The sequence below is a fragment of the Pezoporus wallicus genome, unplaced genomic scaffold (genome assembly GCF_028554395.1).
Source record: "Pezoporus wallicus isolate ANWC-B61680 ecotype Strahan unplaced genomic scaffold, APGP_CSIRO_Pwel_v1 contig_6789, whole genome shotgun sequence".
NCBI lineage: Eukaryota > Metazoa > Chordata > Aves > Psittaciformes > Psittacidae > Pezoporus > Pezoporus wallicus.
Genome location: NW_026637361.1, coordinates 2,471,137 through 2,486,685, shown reverse-complemented (window position 1 = coordinate 2,486,685; position 15,549 = coordinate 2,471,137). Strand labels below are relative to the sequence as shown.

Below are 15,549 nucleotides of genomic sequence, written 5' to 3'. Positions count from 1 at the left end.
GAATGCAGTCACCTAGCCTGGATCTCTAAATGTGCATCTGGAAAAAGGCAGGAGTTTTACCTTACTTTTTTCTGGCATATCCCCTTCCCTCCTGTACATATTATGTGTGGCCTGTACTGGCTGGCGTGTTACTACAAAGTGACTGCAGGAATCTAATAGTGTGACAAAAAAGTCAAACCCTAACAGGCCTGGTCTGAAAGGAAACTGCTCGAAGATAGTTAGACCTGCAGCAAAAGGTCTTGGTGGCTTCAATGTCTCTATGTAGTGTAGGAGATCTCTTTGGGAATGGTTAGTCCTGCTTGGCAATGCAGAATGGCAGAGCAAGCTGCATGTATTTACGAGTCTGAATAAAACAGGAGACTGCAAATTTGAGGGCTTTAAGTATAAACTCAGTCATAGCTCAAATTCTTGTCCTGTCTTCCCTTCCTATCTACACATCCTGTGGGTTTTTTTTTAACTTTATTTCTGTTTTTCCATTTGCCTCTTTCCAGCATCCCCCTCTGCATGTCCGTTTGTCTTCCTCTTTCACTGGTTCTTTCAGTCATCTTTATTTTCTCTAAGGAACATCTTTATTGTTGTTATTCTTATCTAGCCAGCAGGAAGAGCTGCTCCTAGTGCTGCAAGTTACTCTGGCTCTGGGGTCATTGAATCTGGCCCATTGAGGTATCTAGGAGAAACACTTGGTATGTTGACATACTAAGATGAAGTTGTCATGATGGCTGTTTGGAACATTGTCTGATTTGACAGTATTTACTTTCTCTGCAGTTTCAGTTGAAAAGAAAAGCAGTGCATCTAGGGAATAAAGCTGCAGCTTGTAGCCTAAATGTGGTGCTCTTAAGAGAAGCATTTTTTCATAAACAAATAGTGTAATGGTTATCCATCATAGAAGATAACGTTACTGATCTATGGTAATTTTAGGAGGCTATTAAACATCCAAGCATCATGAAAACAATTGTCACTTGTTAAGACAGACCTTTTTAGGTGAGGATAATGTATTTTTAATTGTGAATGTTCCCTGTTAATAGCCAGATATCTCCAACAAAAATATACAAATATAGTATGTTCTATCATATTGCACATGTATACAGAGCTAATAATACCTGTGAAATAGTTCCATTCTTTCTCTCTTTCAAAGAAATAATGTTAATGCTTATGTAGGCTAATGAATTGAGCTCTAGTGACTGAAATTCTCTGTTCATTCACAGAGCTGCTATACCACACTCAGCAGCAAAGTTCAGCCACACTATATTACAGAAATGCCCTGGTTTTATGATGGATTTCCACTACAGTCAAATAGGTAGCTCTCCATATGATTTATCCCTTGGCCTGTTTTGTTTCTCGGGTAACGTCAGGATTATCAGTCCCAGTCCTGAATATGATTTGCTGAATGTTGCAAACATGCAATAGTCCTGTTGAAATCACTACTCAGAATTAGCAACCGAAGAGTGATATATTGCTTTGGCACATTTTCCTGGTTGAGAGGTATTCTTAGCTGGGTTTTCTCCCAGTCCTGTCATTTGTGCTAGGTAGTGTCAAGAAAAGAGCAAAAGCTGCAGCTGAAGGCTGAGTCCCCTTTTAATTTCCAGCACAATTTATGTTTCTTTTCTTTTTCCTGAAAAAAAAAAAAAAAATTGAATCACTTGAACAGGAGGAATATCTAATTAAAGAAATATCAATAGATAATACTAATCCTTAAATGGTGCCAGCTTCAAATTACTATTTCTTTTGATGTGTTACTGAGGCATGATTTCATTTTTCTAGGGAAAAAAAAAAAAAAAGAAAAAACAAACAGAAAAAAAAAAAAAAGGGTCAAATTGTGCCCTTGCAGGCAAATCCAAAGGGAACATTTACATCTAAGTATACAATTTGGGTCATAATAAATCACTTGATCAGGTAGCACACTGCCTGATCTTTTCTGCCTGGCAAAAGGCAGATCCTGATTCACTTTTGGTAAGTAGCCAAATTGATTCCATCTACATAAACAGATTCACAAGAAATTTAACTTGAATGAACTTCTTAACTCACATTTCATACATGCTTGAAAGCCTATAGCTTCCTTATGAGTTCTCAGATCTGAGTATTGAAACAGTGTTCAAGTCCTGGCAGCCCACAGAGTTAGTTTCATGTGGATATAAAAAGTAGCCAGGACTGTAGCCCTAAGCAGTAACACCTTGCATCATAAAAAAAGATGTAAAATGTTTATCCCCAAATTTCCCACAGTTAGCTTGAGTGGCTCTATAAGCGATCCCGATTCCAGCTGCACTTCCAGAGGTTTTCCAGAGCTCTGTTGATTCTTCTGTCAGTTGCTAACTCTCCAGCTGTTGACAGCAACTTTCTCCTCTAGTACATGTTCAACCCAGAGCCTAATAATAAATTTAAAAAACTTTACAATTACTCTTTCATGCTACTCTCACATTGAAATCCACAGGGTGTGATCAGAAAACTATGGACTTGTTGTCCTCATAAACCTCTAGGAATGCATGCTACTAGTCTGCTATGTGTTGTTCTAAACTTTACAATGTTTTATAATCTGTTCAGCTGTACGGTCTCCAGTGATCTGCAAACATGAAATATTTAAGTTAAACATCTAGTGCATATCACAGGAATAGGAAAGGCATTTTAAAACTTCTCAGAACTAATTATGTGAAGTGGTTAGGAAACCTCAGAGAGTGTAATAACCAAGGCGACTTTCTTCCGGTCTTTTCATTGAGACCAAGTGGATTGGCCAGATTAGTAGAGTGCTGTGCATGTCAAGTAGGTACAAAATATTAGCTATACAGAAAGTTACCTGCTGGGTAGATGGACTTGCCCCATGCTATTAAAATGTATGTGAATTTAGCTTGAAAACTGGATGGCTTGCGTGTACTCTTTGAGGCCATTGGGACTGCTTTTCATGAGTAACATTGTCATTTTTTTTAATTGAAAGGGTCAGCTTCTGGAGCATAATATTTATTCAGATGAGCAAATATTGCTTCAAAGTGAGTGCTCTACAGGGTAGCAAAAATATGCCCTATCCTCAATTTCCTACCTTTTCTTTCCCAGTGCAACCCATTATATAATTTTGCACACTTGAGCTGGGTGAGCACATTGGCTAGTATTTCCACCTTTTAATAGTATTAACCATCTCTGTGGTTGAGATCAGCTTCATATAATGCTTTTGGAATGTGATGCTCTTAATTTGCTATTTTTATATCTAAACTGTTGTGCATTGGCCACTGACCTGCCATCAATCAACTCAAATGCCTCAGTGCCCTTTCCATCCATTTGTGTTTTCTGTGTGCTGAGAATTAGATTTAAAGCGATGTGCCAGTGATTAAACAATTAGTCTGTCCTCTCTCTTACATATCAATAATTTGAAAGAGAAAAAGCCAGCTATTCTTTTGTGTGTTTGACTGTGGCCTCTAGCTTTGAATCTAGTATATGATGACAAAGTGGTGTCTGCTTAAAAAAAAATAATAATTGTAACACATGTGGCCTTTTCTATTACATTTGGGGACCTCTAACCATCATAAAACAAAGAGAGCAATTTAATGTAGGCTTTGATAATGTCATTTTCAGTCACCTTTTAATTAATAAACATGAAAAGCCTGAATTGGATAGATGTTCTGAACTAACAATGGCAGCAATGTGAACTCATTTTCAAAGACAATTTTAAGGGTATTTGAAGGTGAGCATTCTATTTAGGAAAAGGCCTGGGATCACAAGCTACCAATTAACAGCCACTAAGACTGTATTTGGGCTGAGACTGCAGGACACTGATATTATACTGCTCTTTGTGTGAGCAACTATTTTATGCTGTGTAAGAACTAAACGGTAGAAGTTATTACTATAAACGGAAGGAAAGCACAGGGTAGCTGACTTCCCTACCAAGTTGGAAGAAGGATTGGCTGTGAGCCTGAGACATGTCTAATGCATGTCTTCTCTTTGTCTACACAGACTTTACTGAAGGGTACCACTTCTACATATGCTCGCTGTAGAGGCAAAGGCATGATCCCTGCTACTGTAGCCCATATCAGTATATACACTAGCCTTTTGGATGCTGTTAAAATAATCATTCTAAGTGGATGAAAGTCCATGGAGACTGCATGTTGTTTATTAGACCCCAGGGCTTCTGTTTTGTTTCTGGTATTTCTGGACTGCTTCTCAGGAAGCAGCACTGCTTCTTGAGGAGGCCTGTTCCCAGACTTCCCTTTTCCAGGAGCTCATAAAATAGGAAAGACACGAGGAGAGGCAGAATGGCTGTGATACTGGAAATGGCTTTGCTTCCCAGTTTCCCATTGCTTTTCAATTTCTCTTGCACACACACATGTAATTAAACATGTGACGTGTAACCTTGCAACCAGAGCTTAACTCCTGGTATTTTGATAAATGCAAGTTTAGTCCAGATTTCTGCTTTGAGCTAAAATACACAATTTTATCCTAATAGCAAAGCAATGTGATTAGTAAAAGTAAAAGTGTTATTTCAGTTTACATACTCCTGAAGAAATTATGTTCAGTAGTGTTAATTAGAACATCAAGTGCTGATTATGATTATCAGGGGACTTGTCTCTCAACAATGGCAGTATTGTAAAAAGACATGTTCTTTTCTTGAAGGATCAATCTATTACTGATAATCAGTGTTTCGCTGTGCAGCAAAACAGTAGCATTTTAAGTTGTGTGTATCTTGCAAAAATGGGCAAACCAGTATTTTTAGGTTATTTTAAAATGCTTCAAAATTCTGTACGTTCATATAATTGAAATTACACAACAGAAAATCCATCATAGTCTATCTAATTGGACAGGTAGTAACCTAAAGGGTGATCTCTATATTGCAATGCTCCTTTTGATTTGAAATGGTAAAAACTGGTACCCTTTATTATCATGACCTGAAGGGGGAACAATTCCATGCACTGATAAAAGCTATTAGGAAAGCAGATGAAGGGGTCTGAATACACATCCAGGAAAATACCAGTTGTCAGTTCTTCCACCTTTCCAAGCCAAATATGTTGAATTTGAATCTATCTGTTGACTGCAACTGTGAGGTTTGCACATGGGGAAGGTGTCTTTCTGCTACGTGTCAAGCTGTTCACCATAAGTGTATAGATGATGTTGTTATGCCATCGGTGATTCAACAGCCCTAGGTAAAATGTAGAATATGCGAGGTCTGGTTTGTAAAGTAAGTAGTAATATTCTCTGGTGACTCTATTTGCCAGTTGGTTTCAAAGTATAATACTTCCAGAGTTCCTTATATTAGACTGAATCCCCAATCCTTAAAGAGATTTAAATTCCTAAATTCCATTGATTTTGGTGAAAGTTAACACCTAACACAGTATGAGCATAGGTTTATAAGTGACTACAGTGTTGATATTTATAGTACAGTTCCATTCAAAATGAAAGCTTGTTCTCTGCCTGGGAAGAATGAAAAATAAATACCAATGAGGAAACCCAAAGGATATGCTTCTGTAAAAGCATCATCAGTTCCTACTAAAAGAAGGATGTTCCATATCCTGCAGCCTGGAGTTGAAAATGCTCCACAGATACGCAGGACTGGGATTTGGCTCAGCCACTAATGAAATACAGAAGTGAAGACATCACTGAACTGAATGGAAAGGCCATTGAACTGAAGAGAAAGGCCATATCAATTTGAAGTAGCAAGCACAATTTAAAGCCTACAGCTACCTAGATTTTTCCCAGCAGTGTTCACTCCTAATACTACCTGCACTCACACTGGTGAATTTGCAAGAATACATCCCAGAGTAATCCATTTGCAAGCATCTTTTCTGAACCAAAAAAAAAAAAAAGAGCAGTTAATACATATGCAGAAAGGAAAATATTCTTATCTCATTAACAGACTTTAAGCTTGCTAAGATTAGAATACTTAGTTATTTCAAATTGGTAAAACATGCATTCATTATAAACATGATTATAATGATAACTTTGTAGATAATAATCAATTATTTAAATATGAATTATTTCCCTACATTAGAGTCATGTTTTCAGCTATAATCACCTCGGGTGCTCAATTCCTCCCTCCTTTACGGCATCCCTGGTTGTGTGTTGGAGCATTAACCATTTGCTTTAAGACATAGACTGGGAGAGTGCCAAGTCCAGAAACAAAATTCACTCTGTTGTCCTATCTAGTAACTTACATGTTTCTTCTTCAGACTTTCTTAGGTGGGAAAAAGGGAAAAAATATAATCTATGCAAATGACCATCTTAACCCTCAAAAATGTTGCCTTTTCTTTATAAAAAGCTTGCAAAAATGCACTGGGATCGATGATTATGGGCTTAGTAAACAAAAAACTGATGCCCTGGCTGTTTGGGAGTACATGCAATCATCCATTTTTAATAAGAATTCTGAGAAGATTAGCACCCTGCAATAAGAGCTTCATTTACACTGTTGCAAGGCTTAGCGCCACAATAAACTCTGCTAGCATGCATGCGCTCCGTAACTCTAGATGACAATTTAACCAAGTTCTTTGCTTCTCCTCATGGTGTGGAGAAAATCCACCTTGAAATATTAGATCTCTTGAGCATGTGCAACATGCTAAACATTTGTAAGATAGACTATTCACCACATTTATGTGCAGCGAGTGGAATTTAATCTCTTTTATTCCTTGTTCCAAGTCTTGTCAGTTGTTTCCCCAATTCTTTAGTAGTCTCTTTAATATGGTTTACACGTATTTAATATATTCTCTCTGAGGTTCTCAGCACACTTTCAAGAGCTACTTTTGCCTTGACTTTTCAGTGGATCTAGAATGTAATACCACTATAATATCCTTTTTTATAGATACATAAACTGAAACATTGAGAAGTTAGATGATTTGCTGATGGTTATGTTTGGAGTTAATGACAGAAAAGGAATTCCTAAAACTGGACTGTCAACATCCTGTTTTAACTTCAGACACAGTGGTGCAATCCATCTCACCTAACTTCAGACATCTTCAAAGCTGTAGTTAGTCATCTGTTCTTCCTTTCTGGTCAAAGCAGAGATAAAGGCACTTCTGAGATGCAACTCACCAAATCCTTTTGTTAGAATGGGTCAAATTAATTCTGTCCTGTGAGACTGTACATCTTTCCGCTAACTGCAAATGGAGCCTAGCTCTGATATTAACAGCTATGCTGAAGATGTATAATGTTAGGTGAGACAAATCCCATTTGAGCTTTCTTTCCCATAAATTTTAATTCTGAGTGCTAAGTGGCTCTTTATCAAGGTTTCAAGAAGAATACTTTGGCAATAAGATTAATTAAATACTTAAGGGGAAAACTTGGCTGCTACCAGATTTAACCCAGGTTTTATAATTGTCACAGAGTACTGAGCTGTGTATGAGAAGAGGAGGAAGTTTTGAGTGATTTTTTGTTTAGCATGGTGGGTCAGTGCCTAAGATATTTAGGTGCTGGGAGGTTCATCAAAGTGTCAGATGGGATTTTAAAAAGTGCTTAAGCCCTACTTCTGTAAGCAGTTTTGAATCCTACAGAGCGATCTTCTAGTTACATTGTCAGGCGTTTTTGAGAATCTGGCCCTAGGTACTTAAGAAAAAAAAAAAATCTACGGATATCATAAGGGACATTGAGCAAGAGAAATTCGTATTTCAGAGGGAGAGTAAAATATACTAGAGAAACTGTATCGCTTTTTGGGCATGGTGATTTATATGCTTGTAGGGATTAATAACTCCTTACTTCATAACTGCTTCATAGCACAGATGTGTCTTTCAGTCTGTACTCTCAGCTTTCAAAGTAGCAGTGACAGCCCTGGATGGAAGTCCATTACTGCAGAGGGTGAAATGTTACAGTTGAGCCATTCCTAAGCAATAAACCACAAAACAATGGTAGTCTGCAGTGCTTGACAATGAGCTGTATAAAGTTGTTGAATCTGTGGCTGGACTGATAGTTTGTCTTAATATCTAAAAAAGCTTGATAGGTCTCTGTGAGACCACTGCATAATAATCTTGAGCAAATGTATTTCATTGCTTCCATACTGCTGCAGTCTAACTGCTGCCTCTTGTTTCATAACTTGCAAAATGCCTGGGGCAGAAACTATGATTTTCTCTGTGTTTATGTAGCAACTACCATCCACTGGCAGCTGAGGTTCCTAGGCACTACCATTATAATAGTGCTGTTCTGATAATTGCATAGGTATAGAGGCAGATGATCAAAATTTCATGTATTCTAGATGGCTCACTGAATTAGAGGAACACAGGCAAAAAAGGGGGCGGGGGGGGGAAGGAAACAAAGAAGGGAAGAGTAGGGTTTCTTTTTAGTAATATATCATTTTTTGAACAATTTCAATCTCTGAAAATACACGTTCAGGTTTGGAAGGTTTTGGACTTGTGCAGAGTATGGAAAGATCCTGTGCTGATGTCTGAAAATGTTTCTCATGGAATTTGGCTTACTTCAACAGAATACAATGATAGGTGTGCTTTATGTTGGGCTGGGGAAAGAAGGTAAGAATTTCATTCTGAATATCTTTGTAAATAGACCATTAATCATCATGATGGATATGAAGTCGAACATGGCGTAGCTGGCAAGCGCATTCCTTAAGTGAATCTAACCTGAACTTAATAAAGAAATGCCAAACGAACTGCAAAACACTATTCTGGCAAGATTCAGACTCTAGTCAATCATCCTGCCAGGTGACAGTGTGTTTAGTGCTAGAACAATATATCACTAACAATCTCAGCTGCTACCAACTCAGCAGAATTAGACTATTTACTGAACAAAAGCCAGTGCAGTTCTGCCAGTGGCACAGAAGTTAGAGACACTGCTGTTCTTAGAGGAAGATTGTGAACTACAGCCTGTGTGGAAAAGGAATTAGGAAGATGGGATGTAGTGCTATTCTGAAATGCCACAAAGAGGGTACAGTGGCAGCTCTACCAATTCAGTCACTGCTCAGTTTTACAGCAAAGTGGAGAACTGAGGAAAGCATGGTTCCACCCTTGTATCCCTTCACTGTGGCTGATGGCAGTGCCTCTGGTTATGAGCATGATTTGTATGTCTTCAAAACATGATAGCTACTCACTCTGAAACTGGAAGAGGTGGGAAGACTCTTCTCCCCTTTTACAGTTTTTGAAAGAAAAAAGTAGAGATTGGTAGTCTTTGTGTCCCAGTTAAGCTCAGATAACTGTCTCACCACAAAACTGAGAAAAATCCTGTTTGTTTTCTAATGTATTTTAATTTAAAACATGCAGAGTTGCTTGCAGTTATCTATTTTACCCTAACCAGTGTGTTACACTTACATGTATTTACTCTCTAACTAATAGAAAATGTTTGTTGAGCCCTGAAAGTGAAAGCGGTATATATATCTGAAGCAAGTGCAAAGGCACATTATTTTCAGGGATTTTTTCTCTAAAGTGTGTGTTTGGGCACTGGAATTGCCCACATGCCCCTGGAAAGAAATTCAGACTTACAAATAAACTCGCACGACTCAGGAAGTTTGTATTATTTCCCATGACTTTGCAAGCTGCAGGGAGCTTTCAATGCTATTTTCTTTTGGTCCTTTGCCTCCATGCTAGAATCTGTACCCAAGCTGGGATATGGCTTCAAATTCTGGACAGATTTTTAGGGTAGAAGCTAGGAGCTGGCCACTCCTGGCTTGAACACCATAGGGCAGTTTTAGAATGGCACATAGGAAGGCCTGTGCAGGAGGTATCCCTCAGAGGCACTGGTTCCTACCGAGATCCTAATTCCCTGGGAGCCCAGAGCCCCCTGCCTCACACAGAGGCAAGATACTGCCAATCAGCTGATTGGCAGCGTGTTGCCTCTTTGAGAGGCAGCGTCTGTTGGCTCCTGCAAAGTTCCTGCCAGCATTCTTAAACTCTAATTTGGGAAAGAAAATTACAATCTGGCACATCTCCGTTGGAAGGTTGCCGACCCCTGCTCCACACTGTACAAGCAGCAGCTTCAGAGAACAGTGGTATGAAACTTCCTTTGTTTTGTGCATCAGGAGCAGGAGTCTGAATGTGGCTCTTCCACAAGGTTGTACAACCCCACTGAAGGCAGTGAAGGCAATGGAGTTGTCCATGTGTTGACAGTGAACAAATTATCTGTTCCTATTGTTGCTGGATGAGCCACTAGGTAACCAGATTGATTTTATGATCCCTTACTGAGTGTTCAGGACTGGTGCTTGAAAAAGACATCTTTTATCTGTCAGCCAGTAAATCTCACATTGAGTTGCAAACATACTGGAGAGCTAGAATTCAGCAAGACCGTTTTTATGAATAGAAACATTTTCAGAATAGACACTCTCCTGAACACACAGTTGTTTTACAGGAATTAAAGAAGTCCTTATGGTAGATGGATAAGCCAACTTAGGATAAAATAAGAACCAGACTATACTTCGAGCTGCTGTTTGAACAGAACCTTTCTGAAGAACTTCAAAAGTTCTGAGTTTCATTGGTCTTTTCACCTTCTTCCTTGCTCTTCTCTTTTCAGGCTAATTGGAAGCAAATAGTATATAACACAAAATAAGTGGCTTTTTTTTGCAGCATTATTGACATGAAATATATCAGATTTGCAACAAAAGGTTTTCTGGTTTAACAACATTCCTCAAGATCTTGGATATTTGACATGCATATAAAGAAAAATGCTCTGTTGACCAAAATCCAAATACCAGACCAAACAGCGTATCAGCTACAATGGCTGACACTGTTAGCCTCATCTCTTCAGAACAGCCATAAATCCAAAACAATGACAACAAAGTATGAGCAAATACTGTTTTCCTCAAATGTTCATGACACTTCCACATCATCCAGTAAGTAGTATTCCATCCCTTGCGCCATCTCTGCCTTTTTATCAACATTTGACTGATGAGAGGACTCCAAAGGAAGCTGCAGAATATATCCCCGCTGAGATCTATCTCTATTCTGAACTTTGGACTTGGTTTCCACAAATCCGTGCCATCTATTACAGAAGTTAATAACATACTAGCAGTGATTCAAAGAAAACAGTCTCTCAATGAGAGAAGCCGTAGCTGTTGAGGCAAGTGTTTCACCAAAGGAAAATTCCAGCTCCATTGTCAGTTCTTTTAGCAATTCCATGCACTTATGCAATACTCTGTATTTTGAAAGCGCTGTGAAAAAAAAACAACTAACTACCCAATTCTCTCAGAAGCCCCACAAAAAAAAAAGATACTTTTTTTCAGAGTTGGGATACTTAGAGTTGACAAGACCTTAAAGATCTGAAAGAAACTGGACCAGTAGTGGCTTTATAAATTGGGGAATTCCAACCTTACGAGTTAGCTGTTCAAACTGTTATAGGCAGCACATCTTTACCTTAATTATGTTTTCTGTATCTAGAGATTGCATGATATGTATTTTTTGGTGATGCATGTTGAAATCAGAAAAGGGTTAATTTTATAGTCAAAATTGCTTAGAAATTACTAAGTGTCTTTAGAGTGTTCATTTGAAAGTGTCCTGATAATACAATAGTACTTAGTTCATATCATAGTGCTGCTATCTTACGTTGTCTTATCTGAGTGGGTTGTTTAACTGTACCGAAAGAACCATGTGATGAGTTCTGCACATATCCTAGTGCAGATTGACAGTGATACTTAACAAAAATTAACTGTTGCCACTCCTTGAACTTTTGAATGGCTATGAGCAGATATTAAAGTTGTGTCAAACATGTATTTTTAAGAAACAAAAATACTAATTCTAAGGGGTTGCTAAATACCAGATTCAAACTCTTGAGTTTACATGTATTTCCAGCCTGTTTGCTGTCTGGGGATTTTACTCCAACCACATCAATTTTCTTTACATAGGGAATATCTTGTTCTCTTTAATTGGAGCTGCGCTAAGGCTCAGATCTGCAAGTGTTTAAAGTGAACAGTGACAGAGCATAAGTGCCTAAATGAAATCTTGTGATCCCAAGAACCTCTTCTTAGCTTCTGTCTACCCTGATTGTGCCGAAACTTCCCAATCGCATGAGATCCTTAACTTAAAGTGGACTCAGAAGTGCTGCTGTCTCAGTAGAAACGAACAGTGTAGCACTTATCTTCCTCAGAGATCTCTCTGGATCCACAAATTAAGTGCTGCTCTGTGAGGGTTAGTCTCTCATCTTGCTGGAGTGGGGTCAGATGTGTGTTTCTGAGGAGAGTGGCCCAACCACTGGAATGCAGGAGAGTCTGGGATTGGTCGAGATCTTTTATGCTTTAAATGAAATGGTTCAAACTGTTCAGAAAGAATAAAAAGCTAATTTGTCTGTGGGAGGAGATTTCTCTCCTAGTTCAGTGAATTAGGTATTAAAATAATTTTAATACTTGACTCATTGCCACTGAAAGTAAAATGAAGGAAGAGGCCACAGAAGAGAATCTGGAAGCTGAAGGACCATTTTCTCAGTTGCATACCTTACTTCCATGCTAGTGGGTCATCATCATGCTATTTCATGCAATATCAATTTCATGCTATATTAAAGCAAGTTTTCATGCTATATCAAAGCAAGTTTTCTGCATCTTGTAGCAACTTCTAGAGAGACTTATTGATTTTGACGGGTCAGTAGCTGCAGCTTTAGTGTCTGGCACTTGGAACAGGTCTTTAGGAAGAGCAGGGCATGAATTTGTAGCCTTCAGGTAGAGGAGAGCTGGCCTCAGATTCTCCCAGCTACAGTCAGTCATTCTTTATCATTGACCTATTAGGTGTGTGGGGCACAGAGAGCCATAAGCACTGCCCTCCTTTCTTTGTTCTGGCAGTGTTCAGAGGAACCACGTAGTCTCTTCTCTGCTCCTCAAAGCAATGACCTGGGAAGATCCAAATGTAGAAGATACAGTTGAATTGTGAGACCTGAGGGCAAGGAGCAGCTTCTCGGTAGCAGTGAATTCAAACACCAGCGGGAGTTATTTAAATACTGTCCCCACTGCTTCCTTACTGACTGCCATGGATCAGTCTCTGTCTAGTGTTTAAGGCAATTAATTCTATATAGTAAATAGACAACTTATGTGTGTTAACTGGGAGCAACGCACTCATGTGAATGGTGCGCTCCCACTATATTCTCCATAACGAAGATGCTTGTGATTTTGATTTTTATTTGCTTTAAATATTGGAGTTTATTGGGCAGGTTTTGTTACTGGCGTTCGGTTATTGGGTATATTATGGGTGACCGATGATGTACGGCCTATGGTCAGGGTGCCAACAAGGGGCTGGCAGCTCCCTGGGGGCCAGGAGCTATGGGCGCTCCCCCCTGGCTGTTAGGGCAGGGGCTGGCAGCCAGGACCAGTCTCACCACCCTGAACAGGAGCAGGGCAGCTGGGGGCACTGCCACAGCTTCATCACCTCCATGGTGCCAGACAGAGGCCAGGCCAGGATGTGGGGCTATGGGTGGGCCTGGCTTGACACACCCATGGCTGGTCAGGGCAGAGCTGTGGGGAGATGGAGACAGGCCCTACTGTAGCATTGCTGATGCAGGGACTGGTGGCCAAGGGGGCCCTCCAGGCCTTGGCACCTATCACTGCTCAGTAAGTTAGACCTGCTATGTAGCAGCTCCACCAGATAAAAATGGTTCATTTCTTCCTGCTTTACATTTTCTGAATAGTCTAACGTTAGGTTTGCTTTCACATCCTTTGAGATTAGTCTTTATTTCAGACAATGCTTTCAACACTAAAAGGGTCATAAAAATAGACAGTTCCTGAGAGCTTAGAAAGAAAAACTGCTAGTTTCCCATCCTTCTCCCTCCCCCAAATTATTTGATAATGGAATGGGAAGCTTTCACACAATCTTTTGCTTGATTTTTTCTAATACGAACCTGTCAAAGATCGTGGCATTTCCTTACTCTGTGACGTGAAGCCAGCTGGAACCAAATAATCCACCCACGTTTTCCATCATCTTTGTTTCTCATAGAGGCTTCTACTTAACAGAAATGAGAAAATACCTGTTATTCCTTCCTTGCTGTCATGGTGGCCACAATGAGGCAGTTTCCTACTTGGCTAAAATCTGTCCAGATCTGAATAAATGTGACCAGACCAAAAATAATGGGTTTTCTGCCTGGAACCCACACCCTATCCTTATGGCAGTTCAAGAGGAAAGTAATTTAAGAAATGACACTTTCCTTTCCACTCACTGCCCCAGAGAAATACTTTCAAGGATGAATTTAGGAACATTCCTCCTTTGGCTTGAAGATGCAGCGATTTAGGTCTATAAAAATACCTTCCATCATCCTCAACCTTACTCCTACAGAAAGAAGAAATACCGCTTTTATGTGAGCATGTGGAGTTGCTAATCCGATAACATGAGTAACTTCTGTTATAATTTCAATTGTACCCTTCCTAACAAAAACATTTACAAGGGTGGGCAGTCAGTGCAAAATACAGCCCCTCAGCCCTTGGGTTTCCAGGCCTGATGGCTCTGCAGCTCGAGGAAAGAATGTCTCCCACTTAGCTTTCCTGTTTCCAGACTCTCCTTTTGTCTGTATTGCATCTGTTTTAAGCATTAATGTTGTGCACGTAACATCTCTCAAAGTCTAATCCATTGCTATGGACCCACCTAGTGACGGCTTTATAGATTCTTTATATTTGTAAAGGCACTTCACACTTATCTTTTCATTATTTTTATTAGGTTTGTATTTTTTTTGATGCTTGAAATGGATCACAGTACATAAACTGAATGTTTTCTTTGAATGTTTCATTCAGCTCTGTGTATTATTTAAACACTGAGAAAACAATGACACTTACATGGTGAGTAAAGGCCTAAGTCCAAGGAGTATGGTCACACTGTTAAGGACATTACCTCTAATATTATAGATGTATTTTAGATCACCAGAAATAAGAATTGTCCATAGTCTAAATGTGAGGAAACTTTTACTCACTGGTATGCAAATGGAAATGGTCAGTGTCAGTTTTCAGTGTAGAATGATGCCATGAGACCTGCATGTGTTTCTTAGAGGGATCTTCTGCATTGCAACTGACTCAATGAATGTAAGCGTGAAAGCTTCTCTAGACATGCAAACTGTAAAGAACTGGGCAATGTGCTATGGTTTTAGTGACAATGTACTGCCTTGTTGCTTTGTGCAGTGATCTATGAGATCTGTGGATGGCCAGAAATGGCTCAGCAACATCTGACTCTTCAGGAACCAATGCTGAATATCTGAAAATCCTAGACAGGTGCTCCTGCTTTATGCAAAGAGTGACTCTGTGCAGCCAGGTTAATACAACAATGATACATGGGATTCACTGTCCACATGATGTGGGTTTCAGTTAAGCATGCATAAGGGGTCTGTTGTCTCTGTACTGCCAACATAGGTGGGGCTGAGCCTCCTTTACTCCTTTATTGGTTAATCTGTGAATCTGAATAGTCCAACAGATTGTTTCGAAGAGGCTTGCTCTCTGCTGTCCTCCCCATGTAGTTTATTCATGTTATGTTATATTAATAACTGAATTGTGGTACATAGATTTTGTGTGTAACAACCTTTTAAAATGCAGTACTAAGAAGTTGTAATTGAATATCCTATATTTTAGAGATGACAGGTCACATTACAGGTCCTGTATGGATATCAGAGTGAGTGGCTGGGAGACTGTGCATATTTACCAATCACAGAAAAAAAAACACAGCTAAAATTCTAATACAAGGAAATATTTAGTAAGGT

At 39.3% G+C, this 15,549-nt stretch overlaps 1 protein-coding gene across 10 annotated transcripts in view; it reads left to right on the top strand.

The window, feature by feature from the left end:
• The window catches only part of SOX5 (SRY-box transcription factor 5), a 643,908-nt gene that overhangs the window by 324,159 nt on the left and 304,200 nt on the right, over positions 1-15,549 (top strand). The window contains exon 1 of one of the 10 annotated variants that reach the window (XM_057405234.1): positions 8,994-9,014. The exons of the other annotated variants lie outside the window; for them this stretch is intronic. The gene's annotated coding sequence lies outside the window, so the exon portion shown is untranslated. Of the gene's footprint in view, positions 1-8,993; positions 9,015-15,549 lie in introns of those variants that run through there. 10 annotated transcript variants of the gene reach the window in all.